This window comes from Salvelinus fontinalis, chromosome 6 (genome assembly GCF_029448725.1).
Source record: "Salvelinus fontinalis isolate EN_2023a chromosome 6, ASM2944872v1, whole genome shotgun sequence".
Taxonomy (NCBI): domain Eukaryota; kingdom Metazoa; phylum Chordata; class Actinopteri; order Salmoniformes; family Salmonidae; genus Salvelinus; species Salvelinus fontinalis.
The window spans coordinates 54,666,209-54,680,009 of NC_074670.1; the positions used below are offsets into that span (position 1 = coordinate 54,666,209).

A 13,801-nucleotide genomic window follows, 5' to 3' on the forward strand; every position below is an offset into this window, starting at 1 on the left:
AGTCGATTGCGCAATCATTGGCTCTATAAATGACAAAATACCGGAAGTAGCCTTCCTTTGGACACTGCGCTCAACGCGAGAAGGATATCTGACTGGCCTTTTTCCAAGCATTGGTTTAGCCAGTAATATAGCGTCGGTCATCTTTTTACTTGTTATAGGTGTTAGAAACATCATAATGTAGTTAATTTAAACCGTTTTATAGCAATTTATATCCGTTTAGTGCGATTTTGAGGCATTGCTTTGTAATAGACTTTGAAGCTCCGGGCACGTTTCGGGGTCCCGGTCGTACGTTAGTGGGCATTTCGACGGACAAGTGGACATCTTTCGACCAAAAGAAGATTAGACCCAAGAAAGGATTCATTATCCAAGATTCTGATGGGAGAACAGCTCATAGTAAGAACAATTTATGATGATAAATCGTGTTTCTGTCGATAAATGTTAAACGTTTATGCCGCCATCTTGTTTGCTATAGCTTCACTTGGAGCAACCTGTATTGAAAAGTAAGGATAATTTAAAAAATGTAATTCCGCGATTGTATTAAGAATTAAATTGTCTATCAATCGCTGTCCACCCTGTATTTTTTAGTCAAGTTTATGAGTATTTATGTATAAGACTAGATCACTGTCTAATATGGTGCAGGACATTTTCTGACCAGCTGAGCTACTTTTGTCATTGTCTAACCATGATTTTGGTGGCTAAATATGCACATTTTCGAACAAACTCTCTATGTATGTTGTAATATGATGTTACAGGAGTGTCATCTGAAGAATTCTGAGAAGGTTAGTGAAAAAATTAATATATTTTGGCGATGATTACGTTATCGCTCTCTTTGGCTAGAATCAATGCTCTGGTAATGTTTGCACATGTGGTATGCTAATATAACGATTTATTGTGTTTTCGCTGTAAGACACTTAGAAAATCTGAAATATTGTCTGTATTCACAGGATCTGTGTCTTTCGATTATTGTATGCTGTGTATTTTTACGAAATGTTTGATGATTAGTAATTAGGTAATACACGTTGCTCTATGTATTTATTCTAGTCTAGTTGTGACGGTGGATGCAATTGTAAACTATGATTTCTACCTGAAATATGCACATTTTTCTAACAAAACCTATCCTATACCATAAATATGTTATCAGACTGTCATCTGATGAGGTTTTTTCTTGGTTAGTGGCTATCAATATCTTAGTTTAGCCGAATTGGTGATAGCTACTGGTGTTGAGAGAAAATGGTGGACAAAGAAAAATGGTGATTTTTGCTAACGTGTTTAGCTAATAGATTTACATATTGTGTCTTCCCTGTAAAACATTTTAAAAATCTGAAATGGTGGCTTTATTCACAGGATCTGTATCTTTCATTAGGTGTCTTGGACTTGTGATTTAATGATATTTAGATGCTACTATTTAATTGTGACGCTATGCTAGCGATGCTAATCAGTGTGGGGGGGGGGGGGGGGGGGGGGCACCCGGACCCGGGGTAGAGGCTCGTGAAAGGTTAAAGGCAATGCTACCAAAATTGAATTGAGTGTATGTAAACTTCAAATGTGATGAAATAAATAAAAGGTGAAATAAATCACTCTCTCTACTATTATTCTGACATTTCACATGCTTAAAATAAAGTGGTGATACTAACTGACCCAAGACAGAGAATTTTTACTAGAATTAAATGTCAGGAATTGTGAAAAACTGGGTTTAAATGTATGTGGCTAAGGTGTATGTAAACTTCCGACTTCAACTGTAGATGTGTACCTCACTCAGGTTTCAACTCAGGTTGCATGGCCTTAACTTATGTATGGAATACTGTGATAAGTGCGTGTGTAACAGTATATAAAGTATGCTAATGTGCTGGTGTGAAGGCATTTGGGCAGTGGTGTAAAGTACTTAAGTAAAAATACTTTAAAGTACTACTTAAGTTGTTTTATGTGGTATCTGTACATTACTTTACTATATATATGTTTGGCAACTTTTATTTCACTACATTCGTAAAGAAAATAATGTACTTTTTACTCCATACGTTTTCCTTGACACCCAAAAGTACTTGTTGCATTTTGACAGGAAAATTGTCCAATTCAAACACTTATCAAGAGAACTTCCCTGGTCATCCATACTGCCTCTGATCTGGCAGATTCTCTAAATACAAATGCTTTGTTTGTAAATCATGTCTGAGTGTTGGAGTGTGACCCTGGCTATCTGTCAATAAAAATAATACAATTGTGCCGTCTGGTTTGCTTAATATATGGAAGTTGAAATGGTTTATATTTTAACTTTTGATACTTAAGTACATTGTGCCCCTGGCTATCCGTCAAATTATTATACTTTTTTTATATACAATTTTAAATACATTTTAATATAAGGAATTTGAAATAATTTATACGTTTACTAAAGTATGACAATGTAGTACTTTTTCCACCACTGGATGTGGCTGGGGTTTATAGAATTTCTTTCACATGACTCATCAATTTTATCTGGGTAAGCGTCATCTAATATCTAATATTTATAAAATATTTTTATCTGGACACTTCTGTTTACCTGGAATTTTTCCTTATTGTAGGATACTACCACTTTTAGTCTTTAGCACATGACCTCATGTGCATCATTAAAGAGATGGGTGGGGCTGGATTAAGAGGGTGTGAACAATGCTGAATGGGTGTAGACAAAGTAGAGCTCTCTAGTAGGTACCAAAACATTCAAAGGCCCTTTTCTCAAAAGTGAGTTTACAAACGTATCAACTTTCAAAGAATAATTACTTTCCCATTGTTTCCTCAAATGCAGTGTATGATATACCATTGTGTAGCTCTGAGTCTCTACTTTATCCAATGTAAAAAACAGAAATTCAAATTTTGCTACATAAGAATGAATCCAGGTGGTGAGTCACATATTTCAAAATCAATGTTATGTTGTTAATCAAAATTATATCCAAATGAAAATGATACAAATCTAAAACTAACTTCTATAGCCGTTGCCAATATGTAAAAAATAGCCTACATAAATCCAACAAATAAAAACATTGCAGCGCGCAGGTAAAAAATATGATACAAATAAATAACCTATAAATCATATTGGCTCTGCATGGCCAGTCTGCAAGGTACTTAAAACATTGTATCAACTATTAACTTGGGTCAGGCCTGAAGCTTGTGCAAGCAAACTTGCAACATTGTATAAAATATTGTGGGACCTCAGAGTTTCCTGTGCCAGTGAGCTCCGGACAGACAGACACAGCTGTAGGCTATTTGCACAAGGGAAAAGAAGTAATCAGGCAGGGCTTTTTTTTATGACATTTCCACCGGATCAGAGTATGACATTTTTTACCCTTTCATGCTGTGTGGTTATCGAAAGGGAGAGAGCTGTAAAGATTTTTCAAAAAGACTACATTGACGAACTATTATCCTTATCAAAGGATGTAAAAACAGACGTTGTTTATTTGTTTTTAGAGGCAAAGAAAACATTCCTTTGAGAAGATCCACAGTGACGGTGAGTTAAGACAATCATCAATAGTATCAGATCCCCAAATAGACACATTTCTAAGCCTACATTTGTGCAAAGGCCAGGTAGGCCTAGTTCTATGCGTAATCAGGTGCATGTCCTCACTCAAGATTGACAGGAGCGCTCCAAACAAAATACAATGAATAAATTGAAAATGGAATGAAATAAAGCAAAACCTTTTCCTCACACGTGTAGCCTAGGTTGTGCGCTCTGCAAACAATGTGTCCATTCCTACAATAACAACGGTAAGACTGTAATAATAATATATTGAATGAAAAATAAATGATCATCACCAAACAAACATTGGTTTGGAATGGTGTGCCATTCCCGTGGCCTCCGCAATGGATTAGTCGACTCAGACAGGCATGAGTCAAACAGGTGTCCCGTGTGCCACACATATATATATTTGCCACTGGTTGCCCCAAAAAATCTTGGTTGACCAACAAACAGCCAACCGACCAAACAATCATCCACTAGACTAATGGCGCCAGCCCTAGTACGAGACCAATAAACTTTGCATCATGTCCACCAACCGAAGTTTCCCCCACAGGCATTTACTATGCAGACAATTGGCTTCAAGGCCGCAGGACCACCAAGAGGGGAGAGATACAGGAGTCTATTCATGCCTGCCATTGACAGGAAAAACAGACCTCACGTGCTCCTGCAAATCCACTCTAAAACAAGCCACATGCAGGATCTATGAGCAAATGCCAACATCCAGATCCCTTTCAAGAGCTGCAGCCCATTACAGATGACCCAGTTTGAAAAGCTTTAAGACGCCTGGACAGAGAAGGGCTTAACATACATCAATTGAATTGAGATCCTTCTCATTGATGACTTGAGCACTATCATTGCTTCTGCTATAACTATTTTCATCCACACATTCCAAAGCCAGATGAAAATTGGATTTGTAAGTCTGAATGTTTACTAACGCTGTCCAAAACCAAGAGCAGTCTTGAAAAGACTATGATTACCACGGGTCTCCACGCTGACTGCTTATTAATCTGATTCTGAATCAGAATTTTGGACTGTTCAGTGGTCTCTGTCTGGGATGAGGATGTGGTGGATCTGACCTTGGGTCCAGATAATTGGAGAACAAGACTTAACGCGGGGCCTCGCCGGCCATCCCGGCTGGGGCGCCATTCACCAGGTAAAAACAAGACGGGAGACAACATCACTTGCAGAGCCGAGGGACTCGGCAAAGTCAACAAACAATGCATATTTAACTTCCAACCCCATGTCCTCTTGATGTGCAAAAAATGCAAGGTCCAGTTCAGAGGAAAGAACTAATTAGAGAAGATGTGCGGTTATGAGAAATAATTATAGTTTACATTACCCAAGCTCCCCTGGGGGAGAGATATCAAAGAGGCTTTGGTGAAAAATTCATCGGAGGAAGATGAAGCGAGGTCTGGAGGGAGGATGGAGTTGTTTCGTTCCCCTGCTCAAACCTGTCACTCAGGCCCAGACGCCCCGGTGCGATGCAGGTGAAACACATAGTTTACAGGGGAAAAGATTGTGTTTCAGGCCACTACTATTTCGAGTTGCAGCTGCTAACTGGCTGCTATGCTCCATTATTTATGCCTGCCATGAATGATTCACAGGCCGAGCCACTCCTGAATGCTGTCGATTATGATACCTTAAGTGGCCGAGGACTATTTGCCAGGGTCTACACCCGTCTAAGCCTGCAACTTGGACAGAGGATGTCTTATCCAACAGGAATTGTTCACACAGTCTAGTCGGTCAAATCGATAAACCAAGGGCACATATTTCTTAACACAGTGAGGTGGATTCCTATTCTTCTAGATGATTCATAAAATCCTCCATGTACCATTCCATTCAACCTTCTGGCCAAACCTTCCAGCCCTTAGCCAATTATAAGAGAAGAATTGCACACACTTCATCCATTGCGCTACTAGGAACCTTGCGGGATTTAAACACTTCATAAGCTCAATTTGCACTCTCAACAAGCCATGTCTTCAAGCAAAAAAAGGCTGAGACTGCAGACACTGAACACTCCCAACGGTTTCACTCCCTCTCACTAACAGTAACAAAATGTACTGAAACAGCCACTCCATCCTGGTGCACGGTGAGGAGAAACACAGGACCTGGTTTCCATGGTATCGCCTGCATCCCTGAGAGCACACTACATTTCCCTTCTTATCATCCTCATATTGTAAAAGGTGGAAGCACTGGGAGGGATTCACACACACTTTCCCCCATGTCTCATACGTGCAGCCGTGCCAAGATGACTGCACAGAGATGGGGTGACGGGGGGGAAAGAGGTCATGGAGGAAAGACATTTGAATATTATCCCCTATAGTCAGTACACATATTTTGTGAGTTAGTGAGTCAGTCCGTTTTCTACCAGTGGAGGGGGCCGCTAATTAATTAACTCAATGCTGGTCTGCATTAAAGATGAGTAATACGCTACACATCAGTTACTCCTACTCGTTACTGTGATCGCAAAGACTCCACCTGAAAAGAGTAAAAGTAACGTCTCTCTTTTCCAACACTATAACTTCTGATGCAACATGTTGGAAAGCCAAGTCTGGTTCAATTGATCATAAAAACTGACAGGGGAAAGGGGTGCGTCTCGTGTGGCGAATAATCCTTTCAAAATGATTACAGGTCTCATTAGACATTGTTGATGGCTTGAGGTGAAAGTTCTTGGAAGTATCGACTTCCAGCACATTATTTTTTGGCATTTTGAAAATTGAATAATTCCATTCTACATAACCCGAAAAAAGTTTTTGTAGCAGTAGTGTACTTGGAACTAATGTGCCGAAAACCTGGATCACCAGGGCTATTTCACTGTAACACTTCATCATAGCACAAGGCCAAAATCATGAGGAGTTAAAAGAAATTACTCAGATGTTGGCTTTGAATATAATAAAGGGTACAAAGAATGTTTGTATCGCCAGAAAATGAACTCGGTACTAAAACCTTTAAAACGTGTTGATTCTATAAAAAAAATATTTAAAAAAAAAACGTTGGCAGAGGCCGAATGCTCTATTTGTTTTCAGTGAAATTACGTTCATCTGCTGTAATGTTTTTGTCCAATAATTCAATAGGGCCTTGAGGTAGCTGGAGTATGGACAGAGAGCATGTTGGGAAAGAAAGGAAATGGAGCCATCACTGGAGCATCTCACATTCACTTCTGACTTCCAAGCACTAAGGAATGGATGCAATCCGTAGCGACGAAGATCACAGTTTTAGCGTGGTTGAAATGTAAAGGTCATTTTCGATTTACCGTGAATGCAAGTCATATTTCGGCGCTATGGATTGAATCCACCTTCTAACTACGCATTACTAAGGTCAGCCAAGACACTTATAAAAAATAAACATCTTGTATCATAGCGCTTCTCCTCTTTCAAGAGATCTAATTTAACTGTACTGTAAGAATATTGATATGTATATAGGAATAGTGTGTACATAGTATTTTTGTTGTCTCTTGGTGTCTTCCTAATATAACTGCATTTATTATTTTCAAAGTAATGTAATTTTAAATGTAATGCAATAACTCTTATTTAATCGTTTATTTTCAATTTAATGTAATATGTTATGTTGTTCTTGTCTATAACTATTCTGTACTTCGTCAGGTATTTGTACGTTTTATGTGGACCCCAGGAAGAGTAGCTGCTGCATGTGCAGTAGCTAATGAGGATCCTAATAAACTAAACTTGAATGAATAAAGATGGTCATTTCATACAATGAACACACCTTCCATGGTTCTAAGCAACCCTATGCATTAGTGAGATCATACCCTTCCATGAGATTCAGTAGTATTTAAGAGGCACTGTATTGTTTGAAGGGTTCTGTCATCTTCCTGACTCTGGGAATGGATGGCCGACCCTCTAGAAAACCCCAGGCCCGGTGTCTGTGTTTGCATTGCTTAATCTGAAAAGCGTATGTCATGAACCATGCACGTCTGATGAATGCCCTGCTATAGCTCAGAGAATCTAAAGGCGGACTGGGGTGATATAACGGCACATTCAACATTATTTATTTCCTGTGGCTCCTGAGACTTGCAGACAAAGACTATCTTTATTTCACTTTATCTTCACTCTCTCTCCCCATCTCTCTCTCTCTCCCTCCATTTCTCCTTTACTCATTTAACTGTTTAGATATAACGTCAGCGATTTTTGGGCCCCAGATTTATGGCCATGTCGGCTTAGGAACCGGCGAGTTCCGAGGGTCAAGCACAACTCCAAGTGCCATTCCAGGCTTCGTTTTTAAGAGCAAAAAGGAAACATAAGCAAATAATAAAGGTGATGGCTCAGGTATAAATTATCTTATCCTTCTGCTTTTTACACATACGCAATCACGACTGGCTTGATTTGTCAAACAAAAGCCCCAGCCACGATCAATCTTCCTGACCGCAGCCAGCAGCGTGTGCTCCAGAGATGGGAATTGGACTGTGCCAGGACTGGGAATGTACACGGAAAAGCTAGACAAAGCTGGAACGCCGCCAGACCCCAACACTGTGTGTTGGGGAGAAGTCAGAATACGGTCCTATCCCCCGAGCTTCCAAATCTTCTCCAGACGGAAAAAATCCACGGAGAGCGAAAACTAAACAAAACAAGAGTGCCTGCAAACGATCACAAAGCACCTCGTTCTTATGTAATCAACGAGTGGTGGAGAGACAATGCCGGACAAGTGGCTTTAATAAAGAGGATCACCGTCCTCTCAGAGGAGCACTTCAGCAACTGTTAAAAGATAGTTTGTCTACAGACGGTCCTCCAAACCCCCTGCAGCCTCTGCCAAGCAAGGTTCCCTCAATGTGTTTAGGAGGTATATATAATCCTAAACTAATAACCCATAGTCTTTTTGGACCGGAGTATTGTGTCATAGAGTTTCTGGGCTCGTTGTCGAGTACTCCCCACATAAAGACTTGAAACAAATCATGATGAATTGTCGTTTTTAATGGTCCAAGGTCTTGCATTATCCAGAATGTGAATGCAGTACTGCTATTTTTCTCCATGAACAGTCATATTTCTTCTATATTGTTGGTACCAGGGAGAGTTTAGTGGAAAGTTTAATTAGTAGTTGAAGTATATCAGAGCTAACGAAACAGACGAAAGACAAAGTTTACCTCTCCTTGAGGCCCTGACCTTAGAGAGCCTTTTTATTCTCTATTTGGTTAGGTCAGGGTGTGACTAAGGTGGACAATCTATGTTGTATTTCTATGTTGGCCTGGTATGGTTCCCAATCAGTGGCAGCTGTCTATCGTTGTCTCTGATTGGGGATCATACTTAGGCAGCCTTTTTTCCACCTTAGTTTGTGGGATTTGTTTTTGTACTGTTGCTTTCCAGCCCTCCAAAACTGTGCGTTTTGTTTTTTCTTTTCTTTTCGGTGTCATCAATAAAAGAAATCTGTACGCCTACCACGCTGCACCTTGGTCTGATCCTTCCATCGACGAGCGTAACACCAGCCCACTACAAAGCTATCCTCAAAACCACCATAGCCTACAAACTACATATCCCAACGATAAAAGGTTAGAGAAATTTAAGAACATCAAAACAAGTGCACCTTATTTCTCCCCAAGAGAGAACGTTAAGGTAAAAAACTAAAATATTGACAGAAAATTCAACTCATCCCATTTCCTACCACTGCCTGCTGTTAACCCTCGAAAACGGATGAAGAAAAAACAACAGAGTACAGTACAATTGTCTTTCCCATTGCCAACTGATAGTGATTCAGAGTCATCATAAATACTGGAAGATAATACTGAGTGCCCCTGCATGCAGTTTCAAGTTCAACCCAGGGGATTTCAACAACACAACTACTAAATCTAAGGGATACAGATACAAGGCATGTCTCTTTCAAGCCAAAGTCAGTCTCCAAGACTTCTGGAAGGAGAAGGCTTTAAAGACTATTCCGGCATCCATTTAATAGTCGCTGTCCGCAAGTGATTGATGCGTAAGATTTTCAGAAGCAGGGAGCAGAAAAGGCACTGGTGATATGCTCGTCTGGAGTTGGCCAAACTATGCATGGAAGACAGTCAAATCTGCAGCGGCAGCTCATTTATTTTCAGTGATGTACGTCACTCGGTTAAACTATTATGGAAGCTAAGAAATTGTCATTAAAAAGTGAGGGCCCTGATGTGGCTTCGAGGGCATCAGGGGAGGCAAGAGCTGACCACATGCCTGACCACATGACCTCTCCCCAGTCCACTAACAGAACATGATTGGGAAGGTGAAAAATGAGGAGGGATTGGGTGGGAGGAAGGAGGAAGGAGGAGGGATTAGGGTTGGAGGAAGGATACTGAAATCTTGTGTGCGTTTTATTCTACAAGGGTGAATGGAGGTTGGTGTGTGTGTGTGTGTGTGTGCATGTTTGTGTGTGTACCCTCCGGCTCGTGTGTGTGTGTGTGTGTGTGTGTGTGTGTGTGTGTGTGTGTGTGTGTGTGTGTGTGTGTGTGTGTGTGTGTGTGTGTGTGTGTGTGGGGGGTGATTAAATCTAAAACAGGACAAACTCTGTGTGAGAACAGCTCTGGGCACCCCCTGCAGCCTCTGTTCATGTGAAAACCCCGAAAACAGTAACAATGGGAAGAGTGAACAGAGAAAGACAGCGAGAGGGAGGAGTGAGGGGAAAAAGAGAGAGAGGGAGAGAGAAAGAGAGCCCAGCGGTCGGTACCTAATCAGGAATGGTTGTGCATGGCGGCGACTCTCCAAGCTCCCTGACTGTTTAACAGCCTTAGAGGGAACTCGGAAGGAGCAGACATGCTCTGGCCAACAGTCACTCCAAGATCGCCGCAAGAACACAAACATGCAAATCGGAAACCACAATCACACTCTTATGTGTTTACTAGTCACTAACAGGTTGCCGAGTTCACTTTATTTCAGTCTCGGACACCTAATTATGATGATAATGTAGAAACAGTTGTTGAAATGTAGTTCCGAGAGACTTGCTGCTAGCTTTTTGGTAAAGAAACTGAAGTACACAGCGTTCATCTGTGACAGTATTACAATACGCTACACTAGTATTGTACAGCAGTAATAAGACTAGAAGAACGGTTATTCATTTGAGTTGAAAGAATTAGCCTAAATTAAACAATGATGTTTTAGGGTTTGATTAAGGAACCTTAGTTTACTACTGCAACTACTACTGAAGAGCTAGCGTGAGTTAAACACTGCTTCAATCATAAAATTACATTTGGTAATTCCTGATCCAAAGAATAACCCATCTTTTTCCTCCTCCGTAACCATGCAGCCATTTCTCATTTTGCGTCCCATACATCTGCGTCGATCATTTAGGAACCTGACAGGAACCGTTTGGCAAGATGGCCTGATCCGAAGACATTTTGAGGGGCAACAAAAAAAGAATTCGGAGAAATGTTGATGCATTTAACATGAGACAAAAAAAATAAAAAAATTAAAAGAGTTCTGCCAAATAACTTGACAATAAGAGACAGTTTCCCCCTACAGAGGCCATTCATAGCAACAGACTGGTGCTGGAGCTAGCCTCTCCTCTCCACTGAGCAGCCTGCTTTTCAACCACCCTCAAAAGGAGTTTAATGTTTAATGTTCACTCATGAAGATGGGCTCTCTCTGAATACTATCCATCGTAAATAACTCGTCATTTGTATGCACTTCAGTCGCCGTCAATGCTAGCATGGGAAGCAATCGACTGGCTGAAGATGAGCTCTCGAATCACTGAGATCATTACTGGATTAAAACGTAAATGGCTCCACCATATTGCCAGTGCATGTTAACTACTATCAAGGACTTTAATTATATATTTCAATGTAAATCTTTGCTACTTAAAAAAAAAAAAAAAAATTTAAATGAAGTTTATTTTATATAGACATGATGCACATCTTCCACATACTGACACCTTCCATCCCTTAAGTAAGTTATTCTGAGTAACCTTAATTTGAAGCGCTCTCCTCTTGATTTACTGTCTGTAGCATGAAGGGCTCACTGTCCCGATAGCATAAATGAATGATGTACACGGTGTCCTGTTGGAACCTCTCAAATGGGTCATTATAATTACTGCCTCTTCAGCAAGAACAAACATGTCAGACTCAGTTTGGACCAGTTTCCAATCATTTTCAAACCAGAAAATGCTGTTTAAGAAGATAAATGTTGGATTATTTTAGGTAGTATTAGTTAGCATATTTAGTTTGGCACATGCTGAATTGGTGACTAGAGCAGTAGGGTCGTCCCTTTAGGCCTGTCTGAGGAACAAAAAGGAAATGTTTCAAAAAGATCCAGCTTCAGAGCCACCCTGTTTTTTCTCGTGGCGCGCTTGACTGCAGCCGAATGGCTTCAAAACAATCCGTCTCAATTCCCATTCAAGAAACTTATATAGACGATTAATTGTGAACTCATGAACCCACAGAACGAGCTATGGGGTAGGAAGCCACTCATACGTTCCTACTGAGCTATAGCTAGCTACCGCTCTCCTCTCTTTGTCTTTGCTATCATCTATAACACCTATGGGCTTTCTGGGGGTTTTGGGGTCACTTCACAGGGTCAGAAGAGCATTGGCATTGTGGGAGCTCCTGGATACTTGGGGGTCAGGACCCCAGTTTAGCACAACACTGTCATTTGTTAGTTGACCTTTACTGCAAACCCTGACATCTATTTTACGTCCATTCCTCCATTCTCCAGTTTTCTAGAAGATGGAGGAAAGGAGAATGGGGGGACTGGCTCTGTTGTTCATTTGTATTGCTATTCACCAAAACCATCCCCCTTTTATTACACAAGTAGACAAACTGTACAAGATAAAAAGTTTGTGGTTTATAGAGAATTTGAGCATAAATACTGACAACATTCCAACTGTCTCTCTGGTGACTGTAGTGGGAAGGCTAATCCGGCACTGTAAATTAAGTCCGTCACAATAAATAAAGTTGTGTTTATTAATGAAGGAATTGTTTAGTCTGGCAACAAATACTGAAAGTCATTGACATAACAATGGCAGACAATGCTCCTTGGGATATGCAATCCAAGATACACAGAAAGCATATGTACACGCCCATAAACACACAACCAAATGGACCGTGGTCATTTACTTATTAATTCAACATTTACTCAACCTTCGTGACAGTACACACAAAAAAATTACCAATTAATGTCTATCCCCAACCTTTGTGAGATACTGTATGTTTTCTCTCCAGTCTTAAGATGAGTCAAATAAAGCATTTGTCTTTAGAGGCTGGCAAAAGGCAGGAGTATTCCCCACATTATTTACTGTCAAAGAAACAATCAGGTATTTAAGATGCCGTGAGAAAACTCAAAATCCGAGATGGCTGCCATTCTGTTTATGTCACGTTACAACAATGACTGTACTGACATAAATATAACGACTACAAATAACACTAGATTCTATCTATTTAACCCAACGTTCTGGACACTAAGTTGCAAACACACTTTATTCATTCAACTAAACGCACACAAAAACATCTTTGGTTTAATCCGATCGTCTGGTCGATGTCAATCAGTGGAGAACAGAGGATTTAAGAAGGGCTGCGCTGGGGTAAAAGGGCTTACAATGTCACATATGATCTAGTCAAAGACAGGAGTAGCCACCACTTCCACCTCCCCCAGACCGCGGCACGCAAAGCCCGAAACCACCACTTGGCACTGGCCAGAGGAAGGGAGGGAGAGAGAGAGATAGGGGAGAGAGGCAGACAGCGGCAGAGAGAGAGAGAGGGACAGAGAGGGGAGAGAGGCTGAGAGAGGCCCAGAAACACATTTCAATTGGGCCTCCTCCTCTTTAGTCTCCTAGCTTCCTTTCTCTTTCACTCTTCTCCCCTCCTCCTTTCTCTCTCCCCCTTCTCTTCCCTCCTCCTTTCTCTTCTCCTCTTCTCTTCTCCTCTTCCTCTTTCTACTTTTGTCTCCTCAAACCCTGTCTTCTACTTTCTACTTTCTCTTTGTCTTTTCCTCTCAGCTGTCCCCTCCTCTCCTTCAGGGTTCTCTCTTCCTTCTTACTCTTCCACTCCCCCCTTTCCCTTCTTTAGCCCTCTACTATTTTCCACTGTAGTTGATATCTTCTTTCATTTGGGATATCCCTAGCACAACAGTAATGTTGGGCCTGGTTCTTTACACCTTTGTTTAACAATAGAACTGGCCACACATAAAAATAACATTGAAGGTGATTAATTGCATGCGTTGATAAGAATTTTGCACAATTTAACGACAATATATTATTACGAAGGTTTTCATACTAAATGTACTCTTGAAAGTAATCTTATTTGACATTTTGCATTTCATATTTGATGCCTAAAATGTTTTCTTTCTCTGAAAGCTTCTGTAGCTGTTGGCTCTTTGCAATACCCTGATATGAACTCATTAAACAGTATAATGTTCAATT

General features: G+C 40.6%; 1 protein-coding gene across 2 annotated transcripts in view; it reads right to left on the reverse strand.

The window, feature by feature from the left end:
- LOC129858156 (protocadherin Fat 4-like) overlaps positions 1-13,801 on the reverse strand; it is a 110,702-nt gene that overhangs the window by 55,800 nt on the left and 41,101 nt on the right. The window lies entirely within an intron of this gene.